Raw genomic sequence first — 13,277 nt, forward strand, 5'->3', positions numbered from 1 at the left:
GATTTACAGGCCTGGAAAGGTTATTTAAATTTGATTTTGAATATGCATTTTTAAAATTATGCTAAACTCTGTTAGATATAAATAGTTGTTTGTGAGTATAACTTTTGTAATATGGTTTTTCTTAACATGGGAATACTGTTGATTTTTAGTCAAATCATTTTTGACAAATATTTGATAATTTTACAGTTTTTTGCATATCAAGTTGACTCAAATGACACCGACGTAGATGTATTGATGTGACTCTGTCATGTGTTTTTGAGTGCACGTCCATATAATAATTTACCGTTTTTGTCAGTTTGACCCGGTTTGGCTGTTTCGGTCTGTTGGATATCTAAAGTTAATCAGCTGTCAGAGATAACCTACCTGGTTAAGGATTAGAAAGCTCTTAAAGTTAGGTTTCCCAAAGACAAAGAGAGTTTGTGCTGTAAAGCAGTTTTGTATATGCAGTTTGGCTTATTCTGTGTTGTTGAAATCTATCTATCCATCCATCCATCCATCCATCCATCCATTTATCCATCTATCCATCTATCCATCTATTTATCCAACCATCCATCCGTCCAATTCTGTTCCCCCCAATATTAAGATCAGTGTTGACCGTTTCATTGGTTGATAATTGGATTTTTACATTTGATCCCTGCAGTCTAAAATATGAAGATTCATCCTCAATATCTAGCATTATATTTTCATCTGTCTTTGAGTAATAAACACATCGAAAACAGTCCTGCATCATCCAGTCTGGGCAAGATAATTAGGATGTTCTTCACGTCTTAATCGCAGGGTCACAATTAACTTGTCACGGAATTGTACATTTTTAGTTAGCGAGACCTCATAGTTTGCCATGTTCTTTTCAAGCAAATCGAGGGAGAGGGAAAAACTGCTTCCCTGTATCTAATTATCCTGCCAAAATGATTAGGTTTGTTCTTAATGAATCCTGTTATGAAGCAGCCATCGTAGTTAGAATGAGTCACAGTATTGATTGGCTTCCACTTCCTCCTCCGCTCCCGCCCCGGCCGGAGAACGTCTGCTAATGGCTACAGGGATGTACGGGTGGACGGAGGCAAGGCAGGCCGCTGCCAGGCTCGTGACGGTATGCCAATATGAGCCAGACACTGTTAGCAGCGGGCGATGCCACAGTCGAGAGAGAGAAGCGGACGGCGGGGCGACACACACCACACAGTTGCACCTTGTTATTTATAGCCCAATAGTAAACACTGAAATGAATTCCCTCCAAACAAGGCAAGCAAGTGTGCTAGGGGCCACCAATCTGCTACAGAACATACATATGTTGATTTGAGCCATTGTGTTATTATTGTGAAAGAGCCAGTGCTGAGCCTGGTTTTTTACAGTGGCTTTTTCTTGAGTCCAATTTTAAGAATTTCATAGCACAATAACTAACTATATATATATATATATATATATATATATATATATATATATATATATATATATATATATATATATATATATAACAATATATATAACAATATGGATATCCTTGCTGGAAATTCAACCCAAAAATGGTTTTATACATTAAATAAGAATGTACTGTAGAAATGGCTGTTTTTGAGAATCAACTCAATATACTCTAATACTTGAAAAGATGAAAGTCTGAAACCAAATCATAAAACTAGCCACGCATTTTATATAATACTTTACCAAAGTTGTCACTCGGGTGGTACCCTTTTTACATTTTATAGATCAATATCTACCTTAAGGTACCAGTATGCACCTTTAAGGTACCAATATGCACCATTTAGGGATAAATATTGTACAAAGATGTTACTTTTTGTAAAGGTACTGCCTTAGTGACAGCGTTTGCACCTTTTTTTTTTTTTTAGAGTGCAAGTGAAAAAGAAAAGACTTTGGAAAAAAAAAAGCAGATAAATGAACCAAATGTAATCGAGAGCTGAAGACTTGACATCAAAACCCAGAAGAATAATTCGCCATGGGTTCCCTCAAGATTTTCTTATGGGTTTTTTAATGGGGTTTTTCTAGTAAAATAAGTCTGTGGTAAACATGACTTGGTGATGTTTTATTGCACAAACTGGTCACACACCAACCGTTCTTATGTAGTTACTCATAAGAAACATACGTCTTTTTTTAATTCTCATATTCAGTATGGGTGTGTGCAATTTGGGTTATAGAGTATTGTAAAACATCCAAGTATTGTCAATTTATATTTACCAAAGACCTTATTTTACTCATAAATTGATAACCACCATTATAAAAACCCATAGGGAAATCTTGAGGGAACCCGTGGTGTATTACTCTTACAGGTTTTGACATGAAGCCTCTCTATTGTACACAAGTTTTATGTAATTCTTTTTCCAATTTTTGCAACATTACTTAAAGAGCAGGCCATATTTTCCAGAGAGCTTGTTAATCAAAATGAAGAAGAATAGAAGCCAACGAAGATACTGTAAAAGCCAAGATTTCAGAAGCAGTCCTTGATAAAATGACATGCACAAAACAAAAGGTTTGTATTGTATTTCTTTGTTCATTGTCTTCTCAACATTATGTAAACGCACTAATAGCAGAAGTGTTTGTGGGGTCAGAGTCTGTTCCTATTTCACGGGCAGGTGTGGATTATTCAAATATGATACTTAAGTAAATCTTAAAATCTTAATTATTGAAAGAAAAAAGTACAAGCAAAAAGTAAAAATAGTCGAAATGTGAAATTAAAACTGCTAGTATGTGACAGCAAGTGACTGTTAATGAGTGAGTCATTAAGATTCAAACCGTTTAATTCAAACGGCTGATTCATTCAGAAACAAAGCATTTGGCTGTGTTAATGAGTGAATCACTGAATCATTTATTCAACCGATTCATTCAAAAAGCTGATTCATTCAATTAGTAAACCCTGTCCATTGCTCAGAGATGCAAAACAGTGCTGTGATCTTCGTTTGGAACTTACTTCATCTGCAGAAAAACGCTACTAAGCCTACAATAAAAAAATATAAATATAAAACGCATACAGAAGCATTTTTGCCATATACAATTTAGAATGCCTGGAATATTGAGTTTTAATAAACTAATAAATCCGTGTGTGTGCACTCTGTGTGTGATTTGGTGATATAGCTTACTTGATAACGTCAGATTGCACATCATTACAACAGCACATACCATATTATCGCAGACGATGCTGTATATCGCACACCCCAGCCTCGACTTGAGTGGGAAATGAAATCATCCGCGGTTGTGGTCTGCGCGCATTTGTTTGCACATGAGCAAAGGTGTTTTTTTTAGGAATCTAACTTGTGAACGTCAGAGGTCAGACCACTGTTGTCAGACCTGCTTTCCTGCAGTCTGTGTTCTTCGGACTATTTTTTTAGTAAGTAACGAATATACTTAGGGGAAATGTATCGTTATAAAAGTATACATTTTAATTAGGAAATGTAGTGCAATAAAAGTTGCCTGAAATATAAAAACTCAAGTAAAGTACAGATACTCCAAAAAATACTTAAGTACTGTAACAAAGTATTTTTACTTTTTTAGATTACACCACTGCTTTTTAGAGACAGTATCTTTATTTATCATGCATTTTTGATTAACAACTTTGCAGATTGTTTTCATTTAAGTATAGCTACTTTATAAACTGCAAAAGCGATATTTTTCAGAAACACATATGACCTGATCTTTAACCATAAACCTGCTCTTCAACTGTGTCTGCACAACATAAATTGCTAATATTACAGTCTTGCATACACGTCTGCGAGACCATTTTCAATGTAAACTCTAGTTTTTCTAGAGTTTTATTTTGCACCATAGTGGAAACTACCAAAATCACTTCGTATGGACAGAACCATCATTTCTTTTAGAATGAATGATTGCAAAAGCAAAATCTTGCGTTCGTGTTTGAACGCATGATATGACTGACAGTCGTTCACATACACAGGGATCTGTTAACCTGTGTAACAGTAGCACTTTTCCCTCGAGCATTCCGAGAGTGTAACAGAGACGCTCGACCCTCTGGACTCCAGACACTGTATATCTCTCAGGTAAGACCATTAATAAATGAAGTGTGTAGGTTTGTGTGTGAGCGCTTTGTGTCATGTTTAGCATAGCTTGTTCCGGATCTCCTTGAGCCCTTCAGTCATTCCAGCACTGATGCGTCCCATCCTGTTTCTTGCTGGATTGTCTTGGCAAACGTTTCCACTGGGCACCACTGGTATCTCCGCTTCCAAATATACCCATTGTGCTCGGTAATAAGCATACTGTAGCAGGAAGTGAGTTGGTGTTGGCAGAAGAGCTGTGTGGGCATCTGCTTGGGTGTTTTTATATAACTTACAGAAAGTTACAAATAACCATAGCATCTCCATCGACATCTCTATTCCCATTTCTGCTCATTAGTAAGCTCAGCTGATCTGGAAGAGTTGATTCCCGCAGTTGACGAGGGGAGCAGCATCTGTGTTCTAGATCTGTTTTACAGGAACCGTAACCAGAATGATCTTGGGATCCTAATGGAATGGTTTACTGAAAAAATTAAAACTAATCGCCCTCTTGTCTCTTCAATGGAAGCTTGTTTCCACCACTGAATAAATATTTTAAGATAATTGCGACTTTGTATCACAAAAATAGACAGAATTGTAAGATAAAAAAGTCGCAATTATGTGTTATGAAGTCATAATTGCAAATCTATATCATGCAGTTCTGACTTTTTTTTTCTCAGAATTGTGAGATTATTAATTGCAACTTTGTGTTGCAAGTCAGAATTGTGAGAATTTAACTCGTAATTTATATCTCAAAAAATTCTAACTTTATAACTTGTGATTGTGTGTTATAAAAAAAATATATTTGTGACTTTTTATCTCACAATTGCAAGTTATGAGCTTGCAGTTGTGAGAAAAGAGTATTTATCTACGCAGAATTCGACTTTGTATCTCATATATATTCTTGCAATTCTGACTTTAGTTCTCGCAATAACCTAAAAGAGTTTAGGTTATATCTGACAATTCTGACTCTATAACTGTCAGTTGCTAGTTTAAATCTTGCTATTTTGACTTTAAAACTCATAACTAATTTCTTGTTTATATCTTGTAAGATTTAAACTCGCAATTGCGAGAAAAAGTCAGAATTGCAAGATGAAAACTCGCAGTTACATTTTGAACATTTTTGTTCAGTGGTGGAATGATGTTCAATCATGCAGCTCTTTTTCGATAGTGACCATATCTGTCACACTCCAAAAAAAAAGAGCACTGTGTATCTTTCAAGTCTTCTGAAGTCATGTTTTGTATGATGAACAGACTGGAATTATTCATTTTTATTGCTATTATTTTTCCATTCAAATATGGAGCAAATAATTACTTTATTTTGGTCTGTTTCTCAAACTAAACTATCATATTTCTTCATGTCTGAGCTACTTTAATAGTTCTGGTGTCACTTTAGTTTCGGAGCTTGGGAGACATGGTCACCAACTGGTGGTTGATATAAAACCAGTAGATGAAGAGACTCAAATGGGTTTGGATTGACATGATGGTGAGCAAATATTGAATGATTTTCATTACAGGGTGAATTATCCCTTCAAACACGTTGGCTGACACCATCAGAAGCCTCTCTGTATTGAAATGATCCATCCACTGACCTCGTCCCAATTTCACAAATGGAAAAAGTTGCATAGTAGTATCCCCATGTGTTATTGCGCTCATGCTGCTTGTGACGGCAGAGTGAAACGTCACTGTCTTTTAAAATGTTAATAGTGTTTGTCCGCCCCACTTACAGTAATAGACTCGGAAAGGCAATACACTGAAAGGACCACTCCATTAGGGTGGATCTACCTGCTGCAACCTCTTTTGTAACATCAGTTCTTCAGGTTTTGGTTTGTGTGTGGGCAGTAGCCATTCTAGCCATTCATAAAGTAGAACACCATTATTAATGAATGCAATCGGGAAATGGGCAGTTGGTCTTAATAGATGCCTAATCTTGGTAATAAATGGGCCCAGGGTGGGGTGTTGGTTTTGTTCATTGTGACTCCGAGTGGCATCCCATTAATGATGCGAGAAGCAGTGGTGTATTTTTCACTTTTTGGGTTTGGGGCCTGTCCATGCGCTAATGGTATTTGGCCGAGTGTTGTGCTTTGAGGCCACGCCCACCGTGACTTTGATTGATGACCCTATTTAGAATCATAGTACTTCCCCCAAAACTAATTAATTGCCATTTTAAATATTTACCAATATTTGCCACTGTCCTTGAAACCACTAGTTTTTACGCACTTGTCAGCAAGAATTTAAAGAATTTAAAGCATTTAAAGAATTTAAGCAAGAATCATTTAAAATATAATAAATTATCATAGTATGATCACTTTATATATATATATATATATATATATATATATATATATATATATATATATATATATAGTCAATCTAAGTATGTTTATTTCATTTTTACATAAATATACAGTATGTTATGCTGAATGACAGTGGAACGTTTTTTTTCACCCATATTTTGACATTATATTTCACTAAAATTATAGAAACATTAAAGTAGTCACTTTACTTGAATTGAATAGGCTTTCTATGTACACTACCGGTCAAAAGTTTGGAATCAGTAATGTTTTTTAAAGAAGTCTCTTCTGCTCATTAAGACTTAGTTTATTTGATAAAAAAAAAAAACTGAAAAAAAATGTAATCCTGTAAAATGTTATTGCAATATAAAATAATGGTTTCCATTTTAATATCCTTTAAACTATAATTTATCTGTGATGCAATGCTGAATTTTGAAATTGCTAATTTTTTTTCAGGATTCTTTGATGAATAAAAAGTAAAAAAAGAATAATTTCTAACAATATAAATCTTTACTATCACATCTTAAAAATCTTAACACATTCTTGCTGAATAAAAGTTTTAATTTCTAAAATTTTTTAAAAAAGAATAAAAAATGTACTGACTCCAAACTTTTGTTTTGTTTTTTGATTCAGACATAAAATGGATATTTCGTCTTTGACCAGTGTATTAAAATATTAAAGTAGCAAGTTAGTCATTTCATTAATTATGTCAAGCTCTCAGTTTTAATGATTCAGAACACTGATTCAATTATTTATAAATATAAATATCAATATACATATTTAATATTGTCAAAAGGCCTAAAGATATCTAGTCTTTTTATTAGATGATCCACAGTCCTGATATTCAATATTTCCAGCATCGTTTTAAACAATCGAATGTGCAGGAGTTTGTAGATCTGTGTATTTTGTTTTCTTGTGAGGTTTCGGTTTAATCTCCTTGCTGCAAAAAATGATACTCAATATCAAACACCTGATGCAGTATTCAACAGTGTGATCGATTTCTCAAGCCTCAAGTTATGCTAATTTCACATAAAAATCAATACAAGCCCAAATCGTTCTGTTCTACACTGATGTTTCATACTCACCATGTCTTTTCAATAGTTACACAGCATAAAATTAAAAATGGCTTGTTGCATCAAAACTGCAGTATTTCCATTTATGGTTTTCATCATTACAACCCTCTACTCACACCTTGGAAATATAATCGCCATTGGCTAGTACAATTTTTAGTTTACTCGCCAGACTGATATACTATTTAACACACACACAAACACACAAACATATATGATTCCAATCAGCTTATCTTTGTAAAATGGCACAGCTTCTTAAATCTTAGCTTCTTAATCAGTCAGTCAAGCATTATATTATGACATTTAATGATAGAACTTTAGTGATTAGAACTAAAACTTGGTAACTATTTATGAATGCATAGTTGTAATTTTAACTGAACTTAAGACTGGTGCTGATGCTTAAGATATTCTTGGTCATTCAGGGTTTCTGTAATTAAAAAATAAAAAACGATAATTGATCATATTAATTATTATTAAAAGATAAGACGACTACTAATTCTACTACCATACTAATAATATACAATGCACTACGGATTGATGCAGGGCCGCGGGAAGTAATTTTGAACAGGGGGTGCTGTGAATTTGTTTTTGTTTTTCTTGACAAAAAACCTATGAGCCTATAGGCCTATTTAAAATACATTTTAAAAATAAATACATTGAGATTTACTACTTTATTGTCATATACACTTCAGTGCACAGGGTCTGAAACACACAGACATCAGTTCTCAGATATGCGCAATGCCTTATTAATCTGAAGCAGAAGCAGAATCAGAAATAATAGTTTAATAATCGAAAGAAAACGAAATAATTACTTTCATTACAATTTCAGATAGCCTATACATACATGCAACTTATTTAGATACAACAAATAATATTACAACAAAATATAATATTAATCAAACTTCACAATAACGCTAAAACAATGCAATCGATTTGGGCAGCTGGCTTGAGTCACTGCACGTTTATGTCACACGCAACTCTATTAACTCCAAAATCTTTTTACGCACACCACAAGGAAATAATCTCTGACTATTTAAGCAATTTGTTTATTGAACAGTTCTCCACATCCATTACGCAAAAAACACACGCACAGTATAAAGCTTTCTGTCTCCATCTCCAACCTTTTTACACAAACCACAAGGAAATAATCTCCGACTATTTAAACGTTATTTAACATGTCTCCACAACCATTACGCAAAGAACACACGAACGAAATAATACTCTCCATCCCCACCACCTTCCAAAAATACTATAGTATACTACTTACAATTGCTTGGCTAGTCAAAGCTGATCCCACACTTGTTGCCAAAAAAATAAATGTTACAAGCGCGGCAGCACAATGCTCTTACCTAAGCTACATGCAGGCAGGGTGCCCTGGTTACAGGTGTCCAAATGTCGAGGTGCGCTGTATTATATAAAGATGAATGTATTCTGCATGGAACGAGCGGGAAACCTCGTTACTCGGCAAACAAACCTGCCTGCCTGACGTTGACAACGTAACTTCCGAACCTGTGTTGATTAGGCCTCAAAATATGAAATTAAAATCCAAAATATACGTAATAGTGTGTCAAAATCATTTTCTAAAATATTCATAAGGAATTTATAAATTGTGCAAAATATTTTAATAGGCCTACATTTGTTTTTATCTCCCTCTCGTCACTAGGGGGTGCTGCAGCACCCCCAGCACCCCCACTTCCCGCGGCCATGGATTGATGAGCTGCTGGGTTCATGAATATTAATCAAGTTTTCTGCATTTGGTTGAACTGATTTGCTGATATCAAAACAGGGATGGTGCATTAGCTCCGCCCACTACCAGAGAAACCGGCTTAGCTTCTGCTTGTTTGAAAAAGTTGAATAATTCTAAATGAACTCCATTATTTTGACAGAAGACAACAAAGAATATAGTTTATATGTAGTGCGTCGATTCAGCTTGGTAAGACTTCACAAAGAGTTTACAGTTCATCAAATACAGGTGTGCTTTGCGTCTATTGAGATGAAGTGAAAAGTACAGATCGCTTGATGGAGAGAGAAGTCGCTTGAGTCAGTGTTCAGCGAGTGAAAATGTGTTAATCTTATAATAGCCTTGAACACACACACTGGCGAGTAAAATCTAAGAATTGATTAGCCAATGGCTAAGAATAGACCTAATGTAGTCGCCCAGAGTAAAATTTAGTCGCATATGTAATTGATTTACTCGGAATGTAGAGGGTTGCATTACCAGGAAAGAACTAGTTGGTGTCTTGAGCTTTCATTGGTGTCTGTGTTGAGGCTTTTTGGCTTCTGTGGTTGAGCAAAGTTACTCTTAAAGTTCATATCTGATAAAGCATGAGGACCAGTGGAATTTTCCCGCCACCGCACACAACGGCCCGCTTACGCCATAGGCCCTTTCATCATCCTGTCGAGCCATGTTGCTCACTCATGAAGCGATTTGCATTTTATTGAGAGGATTTATAGATTTGCATTTGTCATTTCAGCAGGTATTTGCAATGCAAAGCTACAGAAGGGGAATGAGAGAGTTTAGGAGAAGTTTCCATTGATAAATTTTGTACATAGTATTCCAACATACAAGCAGGAACTAGATTTAAAATGACATGTTCTCAACTTACATGCATCATATTTGCATATAATAACCCCTGTAATGATTTGACTTGAGAATGAGATTGAGAGATTTTCTGGCTCACGTGTGTTTGGTCGCATTTGTATGTCATGGTGCTTTTGCATTTTCCCTCCTAGCCACGTTATTTGTTCCTCCCCATTACCCAACAGCATATCAGCAGTCGCATCAGGTATCCGCCTTATGAAACTCATGCATTATACCCCGAGCTCCCTTAATGTGCTCCGCCAACACCAGCGACATCGCATCTCAGACTCCAGCGGAAGCTCTTTTCTCAATAGGTTCCAGTTTTCCCACAACCGGCCTCTAAAAAGGCTTTTTAATAGCTCCGAGAGGCTTGGCATGAGATGAGTGGCTGACGATTATCTGAGCTCAAAGCCCCGTGAGGTGAGTGATTTATTACAATAATTTAAAGAAAGGAGTGAGCACGGAGGCGAGCCACTATCAGCTGGGCCGCTCTATAAATAAACTGCCTTTTCTCATCATCCGCCCCTCACGTCAAGGGTTTGTTTGTGCTTCCCTCTTCCTCCATTTATTCATGTGTCTTGTGTAGTGGCGCGTTGTCTCAGACTTATTTGCCTCTAATTTATCTGAAGCAGAAGAGACTTCGGATGTTCTGATAAGAATTTTATGTTGTTCTCAGAAAAGCGCCATAGGAAGCGAAGCACGTTGCAAGTGTGTGCGATTAGTTTGAAAAGGAAGCACATTGGAATGGATTATCTGTTATTCAGTTGTGAAAGTGATGCACATTATCTCTTTTTATGTCAAGGTGCTGTATTCTACAAAGGCAGATTTCACCAAGTCATCTTTTTTTATCATCTTTTACATTTTTTTACAAATATGAAATAGATACTTAAGTGATTCTTCTTGATTCCAAATAGCATTATGCCAAAGTACTGCTGACTTTTCATGTCAAAGTATTGTACTTTGCAAAGTTCTGAAAAAATAAAATAACAATTTTGAGAAGAAAATATTTTTATATTACCATTTCAAAGGATTAACCAATATTAACCAATTCAAACAATGGCATGTGGCTGTCATTATTTCTAATTTGAGTAACCATTAATAAATAATTTGTTTTAAATATTTGTTTTGATGAATACATTTGTGTTACAATAGATTTTATAATAATAAAGAAGTCTTCACTGTCAATTTTAATCAATTTAATGTGTCCTTGACGAAAAAGAGTATTAACTTAATAAAAAAAAAACTGAAAACTTCTGAACTTCTGTAAATATTAAAGATAATATTTATGAAAATGAAAGTTAAAAAAAAATTGTGAGGAAAATATATATTATAATTTTAAAGTAAAATATTTACCAACTAAAACAAGGGTATTATATTTTTTTCTAATTTAATTAACCTTTTAAAAAAAAAATATGTAAAAAAAAAAAAGGATTTACTTACATTTTGTATAGAAAATATAAGTGATGCTCCCTCATTCCAAAATAGCACATTGCCAAAGTATTGTACTTTACATAAGCATGCTTACAAAGTTCTGAAAAAATATTTATTATTTTAAAGATAGTTTTAATGTGAACTTTATTTTTGTTTTATATAGAAAATGTTAGTGATGCTTCTTGAATCCATATAGCTCAATGCTACGTCTGGCTGATTGTCAGGGCATTGCTTTGTGGTTGCTAAGGTATTCTGACTGTTTTTAACATGGTTGCTAAGGTATTCTGACTGTTTTTAACATGGTTGCTAAGGTATTCTGAGTGTTCTCCCTCCAGTTTCTGTAATAATTTGTCTTTCTGTTTTTCTTATAATCTCACGTTTAATTCAATGCATTATTTGCTGTCTATGATTTGTAAAGCACATGTAGCCAACGATTTAAATCCTGCACCAATTTTTTTTCAGTGCATGATGAAGTTGCTTCAGGTCAAAGGTTTGTTACGGTCTTCCACAGCTAATTATTTCACTTGAAAGAATTAGCTTTAGCCTTTGACACCCTCAGAAATGGGATAATGGTGTGAGTATTCTCATGTCAGTGATGCCCATAGCAAATATCCCAGTGTAATCTCAATCACCAACAGTTGTAATATTCAAAATAGTCCCGTTCTTTGTTTTGTTACACAACGTATCCAAAGCAAAGGAAACAGAAGGAAGTCATTTGTCACCGTTGTGTGCTCAGAGGTTTAGTGTTACATTAAAAACCCTGTTTTATTTTGTTGTGTTCAGCAGTTACGCTGGACCAGTGACGTGGGTCGTGTGCGTTCAGAGCCAGCGAGTGTCAGACTCCTGCATCTGTGTTGTGTCGGCAGCGTTGAGACGCCAGAGGACTTCAGATCAATTAAATTTAACAAATGGCTGTTGCTGGATAGATGGGTCTGTTAACAGAAACCTGCTGATGGGGGGATAACGGATGAGTGGCGTTTGGTGCTGAACACAACAGGTTTTGTTGTCAGGTCGACTAGAAGGATGTGAAATGTCAAACACACCCAAAGTCCCCATTGTACTTCCTGTTTTTGAATAATACATACTCAGATATGCACACCACATCTTTTAAGGTTTTAAGTGTGGTTCTCACGATAGCCATGTGAGTGAAATCTTTACAGGCACAGTATACATTTTTATAGTACACACTTGTTTCTTTTAAAGCTTCAAAAGTTTGGTCTGCGATACAGTAAAAACAGCAAATATTTTAACAATTTAATATAACTATTTTCTAATTGAATATTTTTTTTAATGTAATTTATTCCTGTAATCAAATATGTATTTTCAGCATCATTCCTCCAGTCTTCAGTGTCACGTGATCTTTAGAAATCATTGTAATATACTGATTTACTGAAACATTTCTGATTATTATCAATGTTGACCAAAGTTGTGCTGCTTTATATTTCTGTGGAAAGCATGATATGTTTTTTTCTTTGATGAATAGTAAAGTTCAAAATAACTTTTCTGTGACATTATCTCTTTTGCTAAATTTAATGCATCTGTGATGAAAAAACAGTATTATTTTTTTAAACAACATCAAACTTTGGAATGGTAGTGCAAATATGAAAGAAAACTTAAAATATTAAACGGTTAAAATAATGCCATATTACAGTTTCTTCAAGAGTTTCCAGATAGTTATTTAAATAAACAGTAGTTTGTCACAATAACAACTTTTTGTTGTGCGAAATATGACCCCAGAAATAATTACGATAAGCAATAATATTGTAATTTTAAATACCATTTCATGCCACTGAATATATAATCATAATGTTACAGCATAATAACGCAAGAAGGCCTATGCATTTCCAAATGACAACAAACTTTTAATTTTGTAAAATATTTAGATAATGGAAAAGATCAAAATATTAGATAC

The 13,277-nt window shown here is 34.7% G+C and overlaps 1 protein-coding gene across 7 annotated transcripts in view; it reads left to right on the top strand.

Moving 5' to 3' along the window:
- The window catches only part of LOC128020810 (membrane-associated phosphatidylinositol transfer protein 2), a 66,117-nt gene that overhangs the window by 1,537 nt on the left and 51,303 nt on the right, over positions 1-13,277 (top strand). Inside the window, exons 1-2 of one of the 7 annotated variants that reach the window (XM_052607546.1) lie at positions 9,095-9,502; positions 9,575-10,354. The exons of 5 other annotated variants lie outside the window; for them this stretch is intronic. The gene's annotated coding sequence lies outside the window, so the exon portion shown is untranslated. Of the gene's footprint in view, positions 1-9,094; positions 10,355-13,277 lie in introns of those variants that run through there. One more of the 7 variants, XM_052607545.1, reaches the window with a different exon arrangement.

This window comes from Carassius gibelio, chromosome A10 (genome assembly GCF_023724105.1).
Source record: "Carassius gibelio isolate Cgi1373 ecotype wild population from Czech Republic chromosome A10, carGib1.2-hapl.c, whole genome shotgun sequence".
Taxonomy (NCBI): Eukaryota; Metazoa; Chordata; class Actinopteri; order Cypriniformes; family Cyprinidae; genus Carassius; species Carassius gibelio.